Source organism: Neomonachus schauinslandi, chromosome 11, assembly GCF_002201575.2.
Source record: "Neomonachus schauinslandi chromosome 11, ASM220157v2, whole genome shotgun sequence".
Classification (NCBI taxonomy): Eukaryota; Metazoa; Chordata; class Mammalia; order Carnivora; family Phocidae; genus Neomonachus; species Neomonachus schauinslandi.
Window position 1 is genome coordinate 35,318,790 of NC_058413.1, and position 21,718 is coordinate 35,340,507.

At 39.7% G+C, this 21,718-nt stretch overlaps 1 long non-coding RNA gene and 1 pseudogene across 1 annotated transcript in view; both read right to left on the minus strand.

Moving 5' to 3' along the window:
- LOC110576653 overlaps positions 1–21,718 on the minus strand; it is a 71,867-nt gene that overhangs the window by 10,560 nt on the left and 39,589 nt on the right. The window lies entirely within an intron of this gene.
- Positions 5,309–6,551, minus strand: LOC110576652 (annotated as a pseudogene).

Genomic DNA, 21,718 nt, shown 5'->3' on the forward strand with positions numbered 1-21,718 from the left:
CCTTCAGCTCAAGTCATGATCCCGGGGTCCTGGATGGAGCCCCGTGTCGGGCCTCCTGCTCAGAGGGGAGCCTGCTTTTCCCTCTCCTCCCCACTCATGCTCTCCCTGTCTTTCTCTCTCAAATAAATAAATAAAATCTTTAGAAAAAAAAAAAATCTGTATTCCTTTCCTCATCTGCCCCCTGAGTTTTGTATGCAGAAACTGAGAGTTAAAGGGTCAAGTGATATTTCCCCCAAACCACCCAATTAGGGTCAGGATTCTGGTCTTCACTATGACATTTGTATGGATGTCATACATTTCACATGGATAAGTATATATATATATATATATATATTAAGAAACCTTGTATGCAGCCAAAGACTTTGTTGTTAAACACCATCTGTAGTTTCTTGATCTGAGAGCACCTGTCAGGATTAGGTGATTTTTTTCTGCCTGGCGGGAGGCTGCTGGATATCAGGGCTCAGAGGTTCTTGTCGTCCTATTGCTATGCCTTTCACTTGTTAGCTTGTGACTTTTACCGAAATGCGTGTCTGTATGAAAGCAGGTTTTTTCCTGATCCGATTATCTTCTTCCTAAAGAGCATGTCTAAACTTGTGTCATGTATAGTCTGTCTTGTAGCATTTAGCTCAGTGTCCTTACAACCCTGTAGTCAGTTACCTCGGCCGAAGAAGAAATGCCTTAGAAGCGAAATCTGTTGATCACTGTGAAATAAAACCCGAAAGAGTCTCTCCAGCCCACAGGCTAGGCTAGGCTGTTCTTATTCCTCCAGAGACTTTCTATCTCCTGGTAGCTGACTTTCACAAACTAATCACAGAAGAGAAACAGATAAACCTGGACTCCATATTTTTGTATTTGTATGTGAAATACACCTCTCTAATGATGGGACTACCTTAGTCCCTGAACCAGGATACGTATTCTCAGGAGGAAGATACCTGGAGAGACATATTTTTCTTCAGATTATTTGATAAACCCAGTCTCAGAACTGATTAACAGTAATATTTTCCTAAGGTCAAAGAGCACCAAGCCTGAAGGGCAAAATCACCAAGTTAACTGTGTTTTGTCACATTACAAGTCCACAGATTCCTAAAATTTCTCTATACCTTTTACTTCTGCTTGCCAGCAAGTTAATCCTTTCCCAAGCTCATCATCTTCTTGTTGTACTTTGCCAGATGCAACTAACACCATGTCCCATGTTGTTTTTCAATCTATTCACTAGAGCTATAAGTTCATCAGGCATGCTGCCTAATTCCTATGTTTTATGAAATGTGGGACTCTTATTCTCTTTATAGCTCTGGATAATAATAAATCATTACCTGTACAATACTCACAGCATCTATGCAGTACAATTATTTACCTGTAAAATCATCAGGATCTTTCTTTTTATTTATTTATTTATTTATTTATTTATTTGAGAGAGAGAGACCGAAAGAGAGCACGAGATGGGGGAGTTGCAGAGGCAGAGGGAGAAGCAGACTCCCACCCGAGCAGGGAGCCCTACATGGGGCTCAATCCGGGACTCCAGCATCATGACCTGAGCCAAAGGCAGATGCTTAACTGACTGAGCCACCCAGGCATCCTCATCAGGACCTTTCATAACCACCTTCCCCTGCTTAAAAGACAACTGAAGACTGCTGCACAACATAGAAAGAGTTGAGCTTTAAAATCAGTCAGACTTGCATTCTGCTGAGAGAATTATTTAAATACTAATTGTGGAGTGGTCGTGTGAACTTTATGATTTTCAGATTTTTTTTTAAGGCAAACTGGTTATAATGATTCTTACTTTTCAGTGATATGGAGAGTTTCAGTCAATTAATCTATGCTAAGTTCCAAAACAGGACCTGACCAAAGTACACAGATAATGTCTGTCTTTGTTTTTGCACATTGCCTATCTAATGGCATTCATACAACAAGTCTTAGCTTACAAGGCTATTTGTAATGTGGCCTACTCCACTGTATTTTTCCATAGACACTACTGTAAAAGAGAATAAAGGAAACCTCAGTGAAAATGAAGTCAGGAGGACAAAGGGGGAGCTCTCATGCCCTGCCACTCCTCCTCAATTGCAGACCCCAACAGGAAAAAGCTTATTTTACTACTCCAGTAGGAATAAGGAAGAATTTCTCCTTGCCCAACAGTAAGCTCAGCCAATAAGAAATTAACCACAGCTGGACAGCTACATGCAGAAGAATGAAACTGGACCACTTTCTTACAACATACATAAAAATAAATTCAAAATAGATGAAAGACCTAAATATGAGACAGGGAACCATCAAAATCCTATAGGAGAACACAGGCAGCAATCTCTTTGACATCAGCCTTAGCAACTTCTTACTAGAGACATCTCTGGAGGTGAGGGTAACAAAAATAAAAAATGAACCACTGGGACTTCATCAAGATAAAAAGCTTCTGCATAGCAAAGGAAATAATTAACAAAACTAAAAGGCAACCTACAGAATGGGAGAAAATATTTGCAAGTGACATATCAGATAAAGGGTTAGTATCCAAAATATGTAAAGAACCTCTAAAACTCAGCACCAAAAAAACAAATAACCCAACTAAAAATGGGCAGAAGATATTAATAGACACTTTTCCAAAAAGGATATACAGATGGCCAATAGACATGTGAAAACATGCTTAACATCACTTATCATCAGGGAAATGTAAATCAAAACTACAACAAGATAATCACCTCACACCTGTCAGAATGGCCAAAATTAACAACACAAGAAACAACAGATGTTGGTGAGGATGTGGAAGAAGGGGAATCCTCTTACACTGTTGGTGGGAATGCAACCTGGTGCAGCCACTCTGGATATTCCAATGGATATACAATGGAATATTACTCAGCCATCAAAAAGAATGAAATCTTCCCATTTGTGATGATGTGGATGGAGCTAGAGTGTATTATGCTAAGCAAAATAAGTCAGTCAGAGAAAGACAAATACCATATGATTTCGCTCATATGTGGAATTTAAGAAATAAAACAGATGAACATCGGGGAAGGGAACAAAAAAAAGAGAGGGAAGCAAATCATAAGAGACTTTTAATTATGGAGAACTAACTGAGGGCTGCTAGAGGGGAGGTGGGTGGGGGAGGGCATCAATTGATGATGGGTATTAAGGAGGGCACTTCTTGTGATGAGCACTTTGTGTTATATGTGAGGAACCACTAAATTATACTCCTGAAACCAATATTACAATATGTTAACTAACTAGAATTTAAATAAAAACTTAAAAAAAAACAAAGCAAACTACCAAAAAAAAATATTATTGGCATACTACTACTAATATTATTTAAAAGATTTACCTTTAAAAAATATTAAAGTATTTATCAAAATAAAAAAAATAATAATAAAAAAGAAATTACCATGACCTAGCCAGTGGGAAATCACTGATGCCAGCAGACCAGGTCCAGGGACCTGGAAGGTGTCCTGAAGGACCAGCCAAGAGGGTCCCCTGTTGTATGCAGGATAAAATCAAAAGCAAGCCAGCAGGAGGTGAAAGCAGAGTTTACTGAAGGTATAGAGAGAAAGCAGGTACAGAGTGTCCCGGACACTCAGAATGGAAGGGAGGGATTCTTAGTCTTGTCTTTGCTTGGGTGGTGTATGTGTCCTCTCAGGCATCCAGGAACCGGTGTTATTCCTTGGAGCCAGGGGACCTTGCATGGGAGATATTTAGTCCTGGTGGTTTGGAATATGAATATGATGGCCTCGTCTGGTCATTCTCACCTGGTCCTTCCTTAGATGTTCTCTATTCTAAAGAAATCATTAAATCCTTGCCCCTTACAAGCAGGACATACACTCTGTGCATTCTGAGGCATGTATAAGGTGGGGGTGCTGGTCCTAGCAAGAACAGAAGAAGGAAAAGGAGCAGAAAGTGGTTTTTTATGGAGTCCTTCAATTTCCTCTTCTCACCATCACCACCCTGAACTCTCACTTTCCTCCAATGACTTTTTTTCAAATTTTTATCTATCTATCTGTCTATCTATCTATCTATCTATTGAGAAGGAGGGTGAGGAGCTGTGGGAGAAGGTGAGAGAGAGAATCTTAAGCAGGCTCCATGCCTAGGGTGGAGCCTGATGGGGCTCAATCTCACAACCCTGAGATCATGACCTGAGCCGAAATCAAGAGTCAGACCATAAACTGATTGAGACACCCAGGCACCCCCAAATTTTTATTTAAATTCTAGTTACCTCCAATGACTTTTGTTCAAAGTGGCCCTTCCCAGCTTCCTTCTTTTGTTTATAATATTCCTTTCCTTTGATTTCTTATGTGAATATATTGGGGTCTGGGAGTGAATGGCCAAGAAAGAATTCTTGAAGATGTGTTAGGTGCAAAAAGGTGGTTTTATTAAAGCATTGGAACAGGATCCCTGGGCAGACTGAGCACCTTGGGGTTGTGAGGAGTGGCCCATTATATACTTTCAAGTTGGGAGGGAGTTAGGGACAGTGTAAGTCTCTAAGGAATCTGGAAGCAAGGTTTCCAGGACCTTGAGGATCTAGCTGTTGTTAGGAAAAGATCACTTACTACTGTCTAGTAAAACCTTAGTCATGAGACCCTTCAGATGTATATCAGTGGGCCATATGCTTGGAGGATGACTGCTAACATCTATCTTGGGGGGTAGAGATAAAGGAAGTTTGCAAAGAAATTTTTTATATGTCAAAGGAGATTTGTAGGACCCTGGAAGTCAGGCTAATGTTAAGCTAGAGTATTAACATCGAGGCAGTTGAGATCCTAGAGGTAGGTCACTCTGCCTATCCCAAGGACTTGTCAAAGGGCAATAAGTTGTAAGGAATCTTAATTTTTTTCTTTTGCCTTGTTGTTTCGTCAAATAGAAGGCTTTGCATTTGGGCAGGAAACCAAATTAGGTTAAATCAGGCCTTTATTTCAATAGTACAAACTCTGTTTATTTGTATGTAAAGTGCCAGTTTTATATACAAATCAGTAAGTAAACTTTAAAATCTGCTTTGAAGCACCGAGGCTGAGACCACCCAAGGGCCTCGGGTTGTAACTGACTGATTAATCCTGCTGGATGAGACTCACTCCAGGGTCCACACATGTTGAGCCCTGACTGCCACTAAGAGCCATGGCGAACTCACGGACAGCCAGCCTGTCTGCAAAAGCCAAACACGGCCAAGGTCTTTCCTAAGAATCCGAGTAGCTTTTGTCTATGCTTTTTTCTAGGTGAGACGACTACAGGCTTGCTTATGAGGTAGCTACACAGTTTTAACAATACTATTAATGAACATTATGGATAATTCATGGTGTAGCTGGTTTGATACACTTCAAGTAGCTGTTTTTTTGGGGGGGGGGGATGAGAAAGGGGAAAAAAATCAGCAAAATAAGAGCACATCTTCATTTCTCTTAGAAGTCAGCATCCAAGGTAAAAGAATTCTGTTGGATTTGACATCACTCCCATCCTCTGATACTCACCTACTCTCTTCTCAAAGAAGTTTCCCTTCCAGTGAAATATTCTCCATGAAGTCAAATGGATTTTCTACTCTGAAAACCTTGCCAAAACCTAGCTCCAGCATAAGTCGGTGTGCCACAAACTCAATACACTGCTTCATTAACGTGCAATTCATCCCAATGAGCTTCAGGGGCAAGGTCTCCGTGAGGAACCCCTGCTCTATCCGAACGGCATTAATAATTATTTCCTTCACTCTCTGCTTGGAAGGTTTGTGGACCAGGTGTTTGAACATCAGGCAGGCAAAGTCACAGTGTAAACCCTCATCTCTGCTAATAAGTTCATTGGAAAACATGGGGCCAGGCATCAGGTCACGTTTCTTGAGCCAGAATATCGTCGCAAAAGAACCAGAAAAGAAGATTCCTTCCACAGCAGCAAAGTCCACAACCCGTTCCCCGTAGGTAGCCTCTTTGTCCCCAGTCCAATGCAAGGCCCAGTCTGCCTTCTTCTTTACACAAGGCATTGTCTCGAGGGCGTTGAAGAGAAATTCCCTTTCTTTGGAATCTTTAACATAAGTGTCAATGAGGAGACTGTACATCTCAGAATGGATGTTTTCCATGGCAATTCGGAAGCCATAGAAACAGCGGGCTTCTGTAATCTGAACTTCTTGGCTAAACCGCTCCACCAAGTTTTCATTTACTATGCCATCACTCGGCGCAAAGAAAGCCAGAACGTGGGATAGAAAGTATCTCTCCTCAGGCTTCAGGGATTCCTGGTGCTGAATGTCCTTGGAAAGATCCACCTCTTCAGCTGTCCAAAAGGAAGCCTCAGCTTTCTCATACATCTGCCAAATATCATGGTACCCGACAGGGAAGATGACAAAGCGACGAGGGTTTTCTCTCAGTAGTGGCTCGTCCTCCACGCGGGGGCCAAGCACCTTAGCTTTCGGCTCGGCGGGCTCCTGGAAGGTCCTCCCCGCCGTCTCGCCGGCCAGCATGCGGGTCCCGCTGAGACTCGGGGGCCTGTTCTCCTCGTCTGCCAGGCTGAGCCCCTTGAGGGGCGATGATGGGGGTCCACGATGGTGGCGAGCGGGACGCGGACGGAGAGCATGGCGGCGGCGAGGGGCACGGCAGGCGAGGCGGCACGCAGGTCCTCGAGTCAATGATTGCTAATGAGACAGACAAGCACTCCCTCAGTGTGTTCAGAGAAGAAATTCTTCCAAAATTATAAACAATGCAGCTTATCCTGATATATATAATACTGCCCCTCTTCATTCCCTTGGTCACCTTAATCAATGTCTGATCCAGTGCCATTGCAACTAAATGGGTGAAAGGAAATGCCAAATTCAGATAGAAAACTTAGGCAAAAGTAAAGAGACAGAGGGAAGGAAGGAAGGAAGGGCTGGACGGAGGGAGGGAGGGAGAGTGAATGTGGCATGGGAATTAGATACTGGGAATAGAATACCACATATTAAACCCTCAATCTCAAAAACATAATGGCAGGTGTGGGGCTGAGGTCCCCTGAAAAATGACTGTGTGATGACTGTGTGGCACAATGTGATTGGCAAATTCATATATAAATATATATGAATATATATTATATATATATTATATATGTATTTTTATGAATATCACGACTTAGATTTTTAATCTTTTTTTGGACTTCGTTCTTGAAAGCCTGATGTGGCTTAATTTTCACAATTCTAATTCCATCTCATATGATGAATCTGATATTTTGACATTTTCATGGCCTCCTGTTCCTGTGTCCTCCTCCTTGTCCTGGTGTTAAGTGTCTTCAGGGAACAACACAGTCATTCTCTGCCTTTAGCTTAGCTTCCTTTAACCTGTTTTTAAGGTGAATTATGGCCTCACTGTCTACTTCACTTTATTTTGTCCGGTTCACCTTGGCTTATGCCTGGCTTTCCTTCTAAGTAAGTAGGCATTCGACCCCTCTCAATCAGTATTTTGTCATGAATCCAAACAACTGAACTTAGTGCTGGTGGTGATTTTCAGGCTGGCAAGACTGTCTTGAGAGGAGGTTGCTTTCAGCTGGGCGTAGTGGGAGTGATTGGCAGGAAGTTGGCCTCCGGCATATCTCCCCTACTTAATCAAGGCGGAAAAACCATTTGTGAATTTCATCACCATCTTCAACAACCTAATTTGGAAAAAAAAAAAAAAAAGCTGCCACTTGTCAAGTTTTGTACTGCAAAGCATCAAGAAGAAAATCAATAGAAGATGCACTGTTAAAGTCAATTAAATAACATCAATCACCTCACTTTGATATAATGAAAACTGATTGTGAATTAGTGCTTTGCGATGCTTTTGTAAACAATAATAATTTTTTTTTCCTTCTGCTGAGATACAGTAACCTCCTACTCTCAGTAGATGTAACAGAATAGAAGGTCTCAAGTGCAAGGAGGGGATGGACTTCAGAATCTGTTTCAGCAACTCACCGAAATCAGCAAGGACCCAGTTGGTTTCTTTGTCTCTCCTCGTTTTCATCAGTGTCAAATTATGCTAACGTTTGCTCTTTTGTTATCATGATGGTTGCTTTCAGCTTCTGAAGCAACATACTTCATTGTCCATACCCTGAAGGACTGCAAGATTCCCTACTATATCCTTTGAACCGAAATCTCTGGCTTCACACCTGCTTGGTGGACCTCAGTGACCAACCTGAGCCAGTCCTCGTGAATGGTGATTGCCGTGCACTGAGGTACACAGGCCTAGGTTGTTAGTTCTTCCCCCAAACATGGAAATAGCAAGGTCGAAGGGACCTTGCTAAGTGGATAGGCCCAGCTAAGCCCAGTCTCAGGACAAAGTGGCACAATCAGTCCTGCTGGTCCCTGGGCAGGAATCCGAGCAGAGCCGGACTGCTGAGACGTGGCTGCGAGTCTGGGGGCTCCACAGGTGTCTTGTTAGGGCTCTGTTTGTTCTATTACTTTATTTTCTTGAATTTCCCCATTTCTGGATGGTAATTAATGATTGGAAAATCCAAAACAGAAAAAAATTCCCCAAAAGAAAAAGTTGTCTTAGCGGATAGATTTATCACCATTGTAACTAGAAGTTTCTTTTCATTAGTTCCAACAAATTTTTTTTTTTTTTTTTAAAGATTTTATTTATTTATTTGAGAGAGAGACAGCACATGAGAGGGTGGAGGGCCAGAGGGAGAAGCAGACTCCCCGCCGAGCAGGGAGCCCGACGCGGGACTCGATCCCGGGACTCCAGGATCGTGACCTGAGCCGAAGGCAGTCGCTTAACCGACTGAGCCACCCAGGCGCCCTCCAACAAATTTTTAAAACAGGAGTCAAATAGAGAAAAAGATAAGTGAGAAGAGATTAACCTCAAACCCCTCCACACACACTGCAATCTTAAATTCTCACTATATTATATATCTATATATATGTATACATAACATGCATATATATAAATTCTAGTTAAATAGTTCATTTAAACTTAATTTTTATATTTATTTATTTTAGATTTTACTTATTTATGTGAGAGAGAGAGAGAGCATGAGCAGGGGCAGAGGGAGAGGGACAAGCAGACTCCCTGCTGAGCAGGGAGCCTGATGCAGGACTTCATCCCAGGACCGTGAGCTGAAGGCAGAGGCTTAACTGACTGAGCCACCCAGGTGCCCTAAACTTAATTTTTATACAGTAAATTATACTTTAACCTTACCATTTATTAATGATACATTTGTCTCATCTGCCTTTTTAAAAACTACTAGCTTTGCTAGTTTTACTCTGATCTTCCAAACAATAGGAATGAAATTATAATATTAATTACTCATGATATGTCAGAACAATCTGAAACTTTATTAGGATGTTTACCCATAAAAAATTTAAACAGATTACTTTTTAGGAGGCAATATAAAAATATATTTTATATTTTTATATATATATTTTAAATATATACATATATTTATATATGTTTGTGTATATATATATATACATATATACCCATCCTGTGTTAAATATGTACTTGGTAAATGCATGCACATTTCCATTTTTTCATAATTAGACCTCCATCTTTAATTTCACAGCAACTGATTGCAAATGATTCTGGGAATGAACTTAGTAAGGACAGGCAGTTCTAGGAACACACAGAGGGCTTGATTAACTTGAGAAGTAGAAGAGTTTTTAGCTCTCTCTAAGATGTTTGTGATTGATTTGGAAGCTTCTGGATATAGCAAGAAAACATACTTTGGAAGTCTAGAAAATAAAATTGCCATAATTAGGTGGCAAGTGCATAATGGTTCATAACCTGGGAAGCTAATAACCTGCCTTACCAGAATTAAAAGTATTTTTTTTTAAGATTTATTTATTTATTTGAGAGAGAGAGAGAGAGAGGGGCAAGGGGCAGAGGGAGGCAAAGAAAGAATCCCAAGCAGACACCTTTGCTGAACGCGGAGCCCTACTTCAGGCTCCATCCCACGACCCTGAGACCAACACCTGAACTGAAATCAAAAGTTGGATGCTTAACCGACTGAGCTATCCAGGTGCCCCCAGAATTAAAAGTATTTTAAATGGTAGAGATCAAGTAAATACAATTATGCCACATACACCTTTTTTAAAGATATGTTGGATAAAGTTTTTATTTTTATTTATTTATTTATTAAGATTTTATTTATTTATTTGACAGAGAGAGAGAGATAGCGAGAGCGGGAACACAAGCAGGGGGAGTGGGAGAGGGAGAAGCAGGCTTCCCGCCGAGCAGAGAGCCCGAGCCCGATATGGGGCTCGATCCTAGGACGCTGGGATCATGACTTGAGCCGAAGGCAGACGCTTAACGACTGAGCTACCCAGGCTCCCCTGTTGGCTAAAGTTTTTAATCATAAAAATAGTTTTGAATCCCAGCAGTAATAATTATTAGCTATATGAGTTTGAGCAATATACTTAACCTCTCTGAGCTTCTATTTCCTCCACTACAAACCGAAGATAGTAAGATCTACTCCATAGCGTTGCCAGGAAAATTAAATAACATAATGTGTATCAGTCTCTCAGTGCTGGCCTGAAACATCATAGACGTGCAAAGAAATGGCAGTTTCTCTTTTAATTTATTAAATAAAAACAGATACTCAGAAGACTTTTGCTATACAGTCAGAAATAAGACAAAACGGCTATGGGAAATCTATATCCCAAATTTCCTTTGAACATTAAAAATCAATTTAGTTACATACACATACACACATATGCATGTATACATGGGGATATCTATATCAATATCTACATAGATATATGTATTCTTTAGGGCCATATGAATCAATGGGAGATTTGGAAAGTTATAAGAAAAGCACTTTCCATCAAGGCCATCACACTCTCATTTGGAAGCTACACTGCAGGTACAGACTTGGGAGAGATCAATTCTAACTGAACAATTGTAATTTGATACATTTTTTGAACAACATAAAGCCAGGCAGTTCAAAGATTTTTGTGATTGATCCATTCTTGTACTGAAGACCGTTTTATTTACAGACAGAATCAATATGGAGGGGCAGTACATTCTAAATAAGAGTTTCAGGGAATCTTATTCTTTGAGGACGGTTATCTGTAGATATTTGACTGACATTTGCTCTTCAAAAGTGAAAGTAGAAAGCTTTTTAAATAAAAGCTTTTAAAATAAAAAGCAAGAACACAGGAGAAGGATTTGTGTTCCCGTAAATCTAGCCTCAGTCTCAGCCTCATAAATATTCTAACAAAACATTCATAATGTTAATTAATTAGTAAACGCCAGTTGTGCTTGGAAGATTTCCCATGTTGGAGTTAAAGTTCTTAACTGGGATGTTACAGTGTACCTTATGCTGGTGCCAACAGGCAAGGGAAACTGTATGTTGTTCATTGAAGCCTAATGGATATCTGTATCGGTTGCATAGAATTAGACATATTTTTCATAAATTACTTAATAACTCTGCTACTACATAATATTTAGATGGTTTCCAATTTTTTGCTACTACTATAACATTGCAGTGAATATCCCTATTCTTTTTATTTTTTTTTTAAATTTTTTAAACGATCTTGTTTATTCATTTGGAGAGAGAGAGAGAGAGCACATGCAAGCAGGGGGAGAGGCAGAGGGAGAGGCAGAGAATCCTCAAGCAGACTCCATGCTGAGTGTGGAGCCCAATGCAGGGCCGCATCTCACAACACTGAGATCATGACCTGAACTGAAACAAGGAGTCCGATGCTTAACCATCTGAGCCACCCAGGTGCCCCTGAATATCCTTATTTATATAAGTTCACAAAGGCAGGGATATTTATAAGGAGTGGTCATTAGGTCAGTGCACTGTGCATTTTTGAATTGCATGTTGACAAATTTTCCTACAAAGTTACTTCACCAATGTATATACACAACATTGGTGAGAACCCCTATTTCCCTTTCACCAACACTTTATTTACCAAAGTTTATGATCTGTAGATAAATCATACTTTGTGTGTGTGTATGTGTTCTATGTATAACACCATAAAATTCCTTTTAGGGGAGCCTGGGTGGCTCAGTTGTTAAGCGTCTGCCTTCAGCTCAGGTCATGATCCCAGGGTCTTGGGATCGAGCCCCGCGTCGGACTCCCTGCTCCACGGGAAGCCTGCTTCTCCCTCTCCCTCTGCCCCTGCTTGTGTTCCCTCTCTCACTGTGTCTCTCTCTCTCAAATAAATAAATAAAAATCTTTAAAAAAAATTCCTTTTAATAGGATTTTTCCAATTTTATTTTAGGATTTTATTTAGGATTTTTACAATTATTCTCAGTATGTTATTTATCTCTCATTTTACTTTCTTACATTCTTCTGTAGGGGCAAGTTGATATAAAGATTTTATGTTTTATAAAATATGTGTATGATCCTTCTCTCTTTTCCTATCATCTTGAATATAAATAGGGCTTTCTATGCCCTGAACACATAGAAAAATTTGCCTATGAAATTCTTAGAACATGGTGTTTTATTTCTATTAGATTTTGACTATTGTTCCTGTTTCTTTAATGGTACAAATCAAGCCTCATTGCTTTCACATATGATTCAAAAAAACAACTTTACTTTTGTCTGTGTTTTACATAGGGATTCTGTATGGGCACTAACTTTAATAGAGCCCTCTTCTGAAAACAAATGTTTGGAATTCACTGATCAGTTTTATTCATTCCATTACAAATAAAGAAACTGATGAAACGTGGTCAGTGTGTTGGTAGAGAAGGAGATCCGACAGTGTGATTACTTCGAACTCCTGATCATATTGTTGTGATATTCTCTTCCTTTAATTTGCATTCCTCTGACTTTACTGGTTTGCAAGCATTAGGAGGCACAATGGGAATGGCATCTATCAGAAATATTTCCTGAGATGCCAAGATTACAGTATGTCACAAGGAAGCATCATGTCATTAACATGGTAAATATTTATGATCTCATCCCAATTATCTTGTTCGGGATAGTTGGGATAGCAACTATCTTGCTAACCCATTCTACAGTCATCCAAGGGAAGGAAAGAGACTCACCCACATAATGAAATCCCAACCCCTAACCCTGCCTAATCTTTAGACTGGTTTTCTCTATCTGTTATTAAGTATGAAATAGAGCCTCTTCCCCAGATGATGGACAGCAGCAATGATTGTGTTGTCTTTCGCGTCAATCCAGGTTCACCTCCCATGTGTAAAGATAACCTTGTCCTCAACACTGGTTCAACAACAGCATTACCATGGAGCCCACAAAACATTTTATGCAAATTAGGGACCCCGGTTCGGGAAAGCACGCACCACGTGTTCCACCAGCTTCATTAGGGTTTCTGCACTGACTGGTGGCCCCTTTTCACAAAGTAAAGAAAAATCTTGCAAAACAGCATGATTTTCATGACAAATAATATACGTATTATACATGTCTTATATATTATTTGTTATATATTTATATATTTGTGTACGTATAACATTTATATATAATATAATATGATATAATGTGAAAAAGATCCAAAGTGTTTCTATCGTCATGAATTTTTTTTTCTCCATTTTAGAGATAAAGCGAGACACAGGGTTTAGTAGGTGCTATTTAGTATAATAATATACATTTCTTTGACCCCTAGTCAGTAGTTCTCAGTCTATAATTGTTTCATTGTCATTACTGAGCTTTTACTCAAAAGTAAGAGAGTATTAGCTACATTTATATTCAACATAGCTAAGAAAATTCTTTCCCTTTTGACAGTTCCATCCTTTCTACAGCAAGATCAGCCAAAAGAATAGCAAGGATGGATCAGATATAGGCTGTAGATATAAGTAGATATAAATACCTGTATGTTCAAAGACTTATTCCAGAGTATGACACTATATTTTTGGATATTTAATACATGCAAATTAATATTAATATTATGTGCCATTATTTTTTTAATTTTTAATTTTTTAAAGATTTTATTTAGAGAGAGAGAGTACAAGCAGGGGGAGTGAAAGAGGGAAAAGCAAGCTCCCCACTGAGCAGGGAGCCTGACACCATGCAGGGCTCCGTCCCAGGACCCTGCATGACCTGAGCTGAAGGCAGCCGCTTAACCACCTGAGCCACCCAAGCGCCCCTATGTGCCATTATTTAATGCTGAAATTATTTTCTTGGAGGGTGCGAATCTAGTCAGACACAAAAAACAAACTCTGCCATTCCCTTAAATTTTAGTACACCTGATCTACACTTTGTGAGTTAATAATGTAATGATGCCCAAGAATGCTAACTGATACTTTTTCAGTGGAGGGATTTAAAATAATAATAAAAAAATTACTGTCAGTTAAATTTATCTAGTTGATATGACTTTAAAAACTGAGTGTCAAAATGTTTTGCAGCTAAATATCATCTTTGTGGGGACCTGTTTCTGTCTGCGATTGTTTCGTGATGTCAATGTAGAGGATTTGTTTAAGAGACAGATACTTAATGGCCTGGAGTATCAGATAATTGCAAGTAGAAGGATGTTAGTATACAAAAACAAGAAAGCCCTACAAAAAATATGTCCTCTTCTCTTATCCCTTGTATCTCCTACGCTGAAAATAATATTGTTATTTTTATAAGATATCTTTTTATCCTTTTCGTTTCTAGTAGGAGCTCTCCTTCTGCAAATTTCACAACTAAGACCAACCACTGCAGGTGATGTGGGAAACAAAGGCAAAAGAAAAAATTTAATTTCCTTACTACTTACAGCCCATTCACAAGTCCTTGAAACACAGTGACATTCCTCTAGGAACTGAGCTAACTTGATGTTAATACTTCGCTAAGGGCAAAAGGCAATCTTATCTTAACATTATCTCAACCCCCCAGGATCCTGTTAGTCTACTTTAACATACAAAAATTCCTTTGGGAACTTCCTTTATCTCTACCCCCCAAGATATATGTTGGCAATCATCCTCCAAGCATATGACCCACCAATATCCAAAGGGTCTCAAGACTAAGGTTTTCTTAGACGTTAATAAATGACCTTTTCCTAACAATAGCTAGTTCCTTCAAGATTCTGGAAACCTTGTTTCCAAAATTCCATAGAGACTTACGCTATCCCTAACCACCTCCCAACTTGAAAGCGTATTACAGGCCACGCCTCATGACCCCAGTGCAGCTTTCTGCCCACAGGTCCTGGTCCCGTGCTTTAATAAAACCACCCTTTTGCACTGACGACGTCCCAAGAATTCTTTCACTTCAAACCTCATCACAGGCACTATGGGATTCTACCTTATCTACTTCAACTCAGTGTAATTAGTAGGCACACAATGCGTGAAGAAATCTTGGACTTCGAAGACACAATAAGCCTGGAAGCCCAATGTTGTGCCACTCTGCTGTCAGTTCATGATGTAGAAATGTTGGGGTCATACTCTATGGGTTTGTTTCTACTTATTTTTGTCCTCTCTTTTAGCACTGCACATTAAATATGGAAAAAATCGATAATTTGAGAACTACTGAGATTGTATTTAAGTTTGAAGAGTCACATGAAATCCTGATCCATCTTAATCCAATTAGAAATTGAGATCAGTGGAAGCTAGGCTTTCCTGCTTATGAGGGCAGGTCTATTCTGGCTAAATATTCAGGCCACCCTGCTGGGTCCTAAAATTTCAGTAATTTTTCCTTAAGTGCATTCATGTTTCTCCATTGAGTGGAGATCACTTCATACCCATCAGGAACTGAGTTCAGTGTGAACGGCTTTCTGTGTGAGATTCTACCTCTGGTTTGCCCTTCCTCTTAGAGTACAGCCTTCTAAGACTTTTAACAGAGAGACTGATATATCACCAGGGCCCCTCCCCTGAAGTCCTAAGCTCAAATATTTGCGTCCTCAATGCACTGAATTTCTGCATTCCAGAGATTTTCAAATTAGCACTATAGTCTTCCACCCAAGGCAGGTTGAGAATGCAGAAAATGTCTTGAAGCATCAATAATTGGCTGTGTATCTGAGGCCCTGTAAGCCTGCAATTTGTCACCCCAATCCAGCAAGACTGCTAAAATTTTGCTATTTCTCTTGTCTACCAGTATTCCTCTGCTTGCATAAAGCCTAGATTCTCGGCCTCCTGCTGAAGCTCAGACTCAAAATCAACAAATGCCCCTAGAGAAAAGCAACCTCAGAAGGACTCTTGACCTCTCAAGCTCCTCTTCTCTCTGGAAACTTGGCCTCTCCAGCATTCTAGACATCATCATTAAACAACTGATTGAGGTCTCCCTTCTCTTGGGCAATTTAAAACACACAACAAAATCTTTGCCCTTCCAATCCCACCATTCTTCCAAACGCTTGTTAATCAGGTGAGGGACACCTGCCTGCCACTCTAAACCTTTGCTAGTCTTTCCCAGTCTCACCTCCTTCCAGGTTAACAAGTGGGTTTTACTGGCAGGTTAGATTTCTCTCCTCTCCCCTTCCCCTCCCCATCACCTAGAGAAGCGGGAATCCATGGGGTCCCTGGGCTGGGTGCGCCACGCGCAGACCCGAACGCGGGGCCATCGCCGGGCCCCCCTCCCTCTCCCCGCGCCGCCTCCTGCGCGAGTGACAACGGGCCCTCCAGGCTCGGGAGCAGCGGCGCCGGACGGTCCCGGGCAGGGCTCGCCTCTCGGGACAGCCTCTCGGCGCTCACTTCCCGCTCCAGCGGGGCCTGTCCGTCCGTCCATCCCTGTCTGCCCACCGCAGGAGAGGGCTGGCAGCGGCCAGTGACAGAGCCGGGCGCCGCGGAGCGACAGGACCCGGAGGAGCGGGGAGAGCGGAGGCAGCGGGGGAAGGAGGATCCCGGCAGGGGACCCGCGTGCAGTGCAGCCCCGCGCACTTCCCGCTGCCTCCGCTGCCGGCGCTGGGCCTCAGCACCAGGTGAGTCCGGGAGCGGGAGTGACCCGAGCCAGGGGCGCTGCCCGTGTCAGGTTGGTCCTACTGCAGGTCACTTGTGGGGGCCAAGGACAGACACTTCAGCTCTTTGCATTTCCTGCCCAAGAATCGGACCCTTGGGGAAACTGAGCCCATTTTATTTGTCCCAGCCTCTTATGGGAAAAGTCAATACTTCTGCCAGTGAAGGAACAAAACTTTCCCTTTCAAAGACCTGTGGCCCACCAGCCCTAGGAGTAGCGAGCAGGTAACATATGGAACAAATAAAAAAAATGGGGAGACAAGGAGGGGATCTTTCACCAGGCATCGTTCTCACAATAGAACTGTCTCCTTAGTCACAGAGAACGCCCCCCCACCCCCTCACGACCAGTCCCACCCAGGCTCCACACACAAGTGAAGTATTCTAGTCTTCAAAGAACCAGATAAAGCCTTTTGGCCTGGGGATGCTGAGGCCAAAGAGTGGTGTAGACCCTGGTACTGACTGTTTTAAGGTCCTGGGTTGGTGAGGGAAGGTAAGCATTTCCATTTCAGTGTCTTCTGAGCAGGGGAGACACTAAATAGCACACAGGCAATTAAGAGTTTGAAGACAGTTTCAGAGCATTGGTGCAGATGTTTACATTCAGAAACAATCAAAATATTGATTTTTTTTCCTGTTGGTAGAGACGAGAGTTTTTTTTTTTTTTTTTTTTTTTTTATTTATTTGACAGAGAGAGACACAGCGAGAGAGGGAACACAAGCAGGGGGAGTGGGAGAGGGAGAAGCAGGCCTCCCGCGGAGCAGGGAGCCCGATGCGGGGCTCGATCCCAGGACCCTGGGATCATGACCTGAGCCGAAGGCAGACGCTTAACGACTGAGCCACCCAGGCGCCCTGAGACGAGAGTTTTTGAGGAATAATGTATCTATAATGAAATGCACAGATTTTAAGTATATGGTTATTTGAGTTTTAACAAGTAAATACACCATATAATACTAATCCAGTCAAGATACAGAGCATGAAAATCCCTTCCAGAAAATTCTCTACTGTTCTTTAAAGTTAACTGAAAAAAAAAAAATCATTTCTGCTCTTTATCCCAGTAAATCCTCTTTACCAGCTCTAGAACTTCATGTAAATTACATCATGCAATAAGTCCTCTTTTATGTCTGGTATTTTTCCTTAACACGTTTTTAGATTTATCCATGTTGCTGCATAAATCAGTAAGTGGCTCATTCCTTTTTATCAATGAGTTAGTACTCCACTGTATCGGTACACAACAATTTATTTATTCACCCATTGATAGACATTTCGTTGTTTCTAGTTGTTGGCTATTATAAATAAAGTTGCTATGAATATTTTTGTATAAGTTTTTTGTGAACTCGGGTTTTCAATTACTTTGTATAAATATGTATGAGTTCAATTCCTCAGTTGTAGGGTAGGTTCATGTGTAATTTTATTAGAAACTATCAAACTGTTTTCCAATAGTTGTACTATTTCACATTCCAGTTCTAATTGTTCCATATCTTCTACAATATGAGATCTCTCCCTTCCCCCTGCCTCTTTCTACTTTTAGCATTTATATTAACTGCAAGGTGGAATCTTACTGTGGTTTTATTTTGCATTACCACAATGATTAGTGATGTTGAACACCTATCATATGTTTATTGTTTATGCTTATATTTTCTTTTTGAAGTGTACTTCCAAATTCTCTCCCCCCCATTTTTACTGAACTCTTTGTCTTTTATTATTGAACAGTGGAAGTTCTTTATATATTTTGGATAAAGTCACTTATCAGATACATGACTTTTGAATATTTTCTTCTAGTCTGTCTCTCTCACCTGTGCATTTTCTTAATGCCTTTCAAAGAACAGAAATTTTTAATTTTGATTAAGCCCAATTTACATTTTTCTTTTTATGTTTACTGCTATTTGTGCCTTTCCCAAAAATTGCTATTTACTGCAAGTCACAAAGACATACTTTTATGTTTTCTTTTGGAAGCTTTATAGACTTAGCATTTACTTTTAGGTGTATGTAATCCAATTCAAATTACTTTCTATGGATGATTTTATGTAGGGTTCCATGGTTTTCTTTTTTCCCATGTGGAATCAAATTGTCTCATCAGCATTTGCTGAAAAAAATTAATATTTTCCCATTGAGTTAGTTTTAACTATTTCTTTGAAAATTAATTAGAATATTTCTTTGGGCATATTTCTGGAATATCAATTATGTTCTATTGATGTATTTATCTTCATGGCAATGCCTCCAGTTGTCTTGATTAATAAAGATTTAGAGTAACTTTTGAGATTGAAAAATATGAATCCTCCAACTTGGCTCTTCCTTTTCAAGATGACCAGTCTGGTTTTGTATTTCCATATAAATTTTAGCATCAACTCCATTTCTTACAAAATATCATTCTTGGATTTTGATTTGGATGGCATATAATATATAAATAAATTTGGGGGGTTGACAATTTAACAGTTCTGAATCTTCTAAACAATAACTAGACAATAATTAATAATTTTCCCAATAAATAAGAGGCTATTTTTATATTTTTATCACAATTTGTTTTGTACACTGATTTAATTAGCCAGAAACCACTAAAAGCACCAAAAGTTAAGAAAAATTAAGAAAAAAACCCTCTAAAACATAAATGTTAAAAAAGTGTGGAATAAAAATTTAAGAATACTGGTATAATAGAAGCTGTGTGAATAGAAACTTTAACCTCTGTAATTGCCACATCCTGTCCCTGGCATTTGGGGACCTAAAATCTCATGATTATGGCATAGTTTTTTTTTCAGATTCTCCCTTTCAATATTCTGAAGTCCCGTTGTTGGGTTTGGATAGGTCTCAACTTAGGGAAACAGTGACAGATGAGAAGGCAAAACCACATGTAAAGGTGATAAGCATCTGGAAAATGTCAGGCTTAGGTGGCGACGGAAGTGTAATGATCCAGGAAATAAATGAGTGTCAAAGACACATTTCATCTACTTCGTGATTTTGTCAACTATCAGCTTTGCCTTTATGAACTGAATAGACCCCAGATAGACTATGGATACATCTTCCCAACATCATGTTTAATAACACTCAGTTTTCTTATGAGCACAACTGTCAAGCAGATACGATCTGTATTTCATAATTCAACGATATTCAATTAATGCTGAAGCAAATAAATAAAAACTAAAACATCCATGCAGTTGATAATTTTCAGTTGTCTAATATGGAGACTGTTTTAATGGATTACTTATAAGCCTGTTACAATTAAAAAAAGGAAAAACTGAGGTTGGTTGATTTGTTTATTTAAAACTTTTCAGTCCATTTGTTGTTGGTCACTTCACATTGTCAGTAGAAAATTGAAACTATATTCAGGAAAAATAAAAGACCCTGGATTGTGGCACCAAGCATTTGTATATCCTTTAAAGTTAGAAGGAGAAGACCTGGAACAGTGGTTCCAATCTGGATGACTTTAGAATCACCTAGAAAGCTTTAAAGATAAATACACTTACCTAGGCATCACCTATCACTTAAAAAACATAAATTCTAGGGTGCCTGGTTGGCTCAGTTGGTTAAGCATCTGACTCTTCGTTTTGGCTGAGGTCATGATCTCAGAGTCATGGGATTGAGCCCCACATCTGACTCCGTGCTCAGTGTGGAGTCTGCTTGAGAGTCTTTCCCCCTTCTTCTCCCTCCCCCTCTGCTCCTCACCTCCCCTTGCATGCACTGTCTCTCTATCTCTAAAATAAAAAAAATAAATAAAATCTTTAAAAAAATAAATTTCATTTGTAGAGCTCAATAATATATATGTCTTAAGATTATCCTTATTTGGTGGTTACTATACTAAATTAGTTTGGGGAACCAATATTTGGGAACCCATTTTATCTCAATTGATGTACACACTTCTGTCTCATAAACTATTCATGGTTATGCATGTTACACACACACTCAAATATACACAAAGTATTATAATGGCAAATGTTGGATAACAAAATTTGGGTTTAGTGGGTCATAGAACAGGGTGCAACTACTAAGAAGAGGGGCATAGCATCCTGTTAAGCCATCAAAAAGCAAACATGTTTCCTGGAACATAAAATAATATTTTTCTACCAGTATGTGAGACTGTGACATGCAGAGCAAAGCATTTTACACAGACATTAGCTGAAGGTCAACAAAGTAAATAATGTGATGTTTTCAGACATTAGGAGACATCATTCTACTATAAGTATTGACTGCACTGCAATTATGGCTGATTAATGTTGTTTATGAGGGCTTTGATGGGGACTGCATTGAATCAATAAATCAATTTGGGAAGAACTGATATCTTGACAGTACTGAACATTCCTATTCATGAACATGGATTACGTCTCCATTTATTTAGTTCTTTGATATTATTCATCAGAGTTTTGTAGTTTTCCTCTACAGATCTTGTATATATTTTGACAAATTTTTACCTAAGTATTTCATTTTTTATGCTAATGTAAATATTACTGTTTTTAATTTCCAACTCTCCCTTTTCATTGCTGGTATACAGGAAAGTGATGGACTTGTATATTAATCTTGTATTCTGTATCCTTGCTATAATCACTTATAAGTTCCAGGAGATTTTTTTTTACTGATTCTTTCAGATTTTCTACGTACATGATCATGTCATCTGTAAACAAAGATGGTTTTATGTCTTCCTTTCAAATCTGTATAGTTTTTATTTCCTATTCTTGTCTCATCACATTAGCTAGAATTTCCAGTACAATATTAAAATTATTTCTTGCAACAACAGTTCACAAATATTTGCTTATATCCCTGACCTATGCAATTCATGCTGCCCATTTGTGGGATTGCTCAATAGGCAGCCTCCTATCTGGCAAGGAATATGGAATAATCCTTGAATAAATAAAGAATAAATGCATTCTTGCTCAACTTTAATACAGGGTTAATTTTTTTTGTATGTATATGTTTATGTTTATGTTTATGTCTCCTTAGGCAGAGAGATAGTGCTGTAAAAAATGGAAGAGGTGAAAGGACTGGATCTTTTAACAACTTGGCAAGGCTCTACACCTAGATGG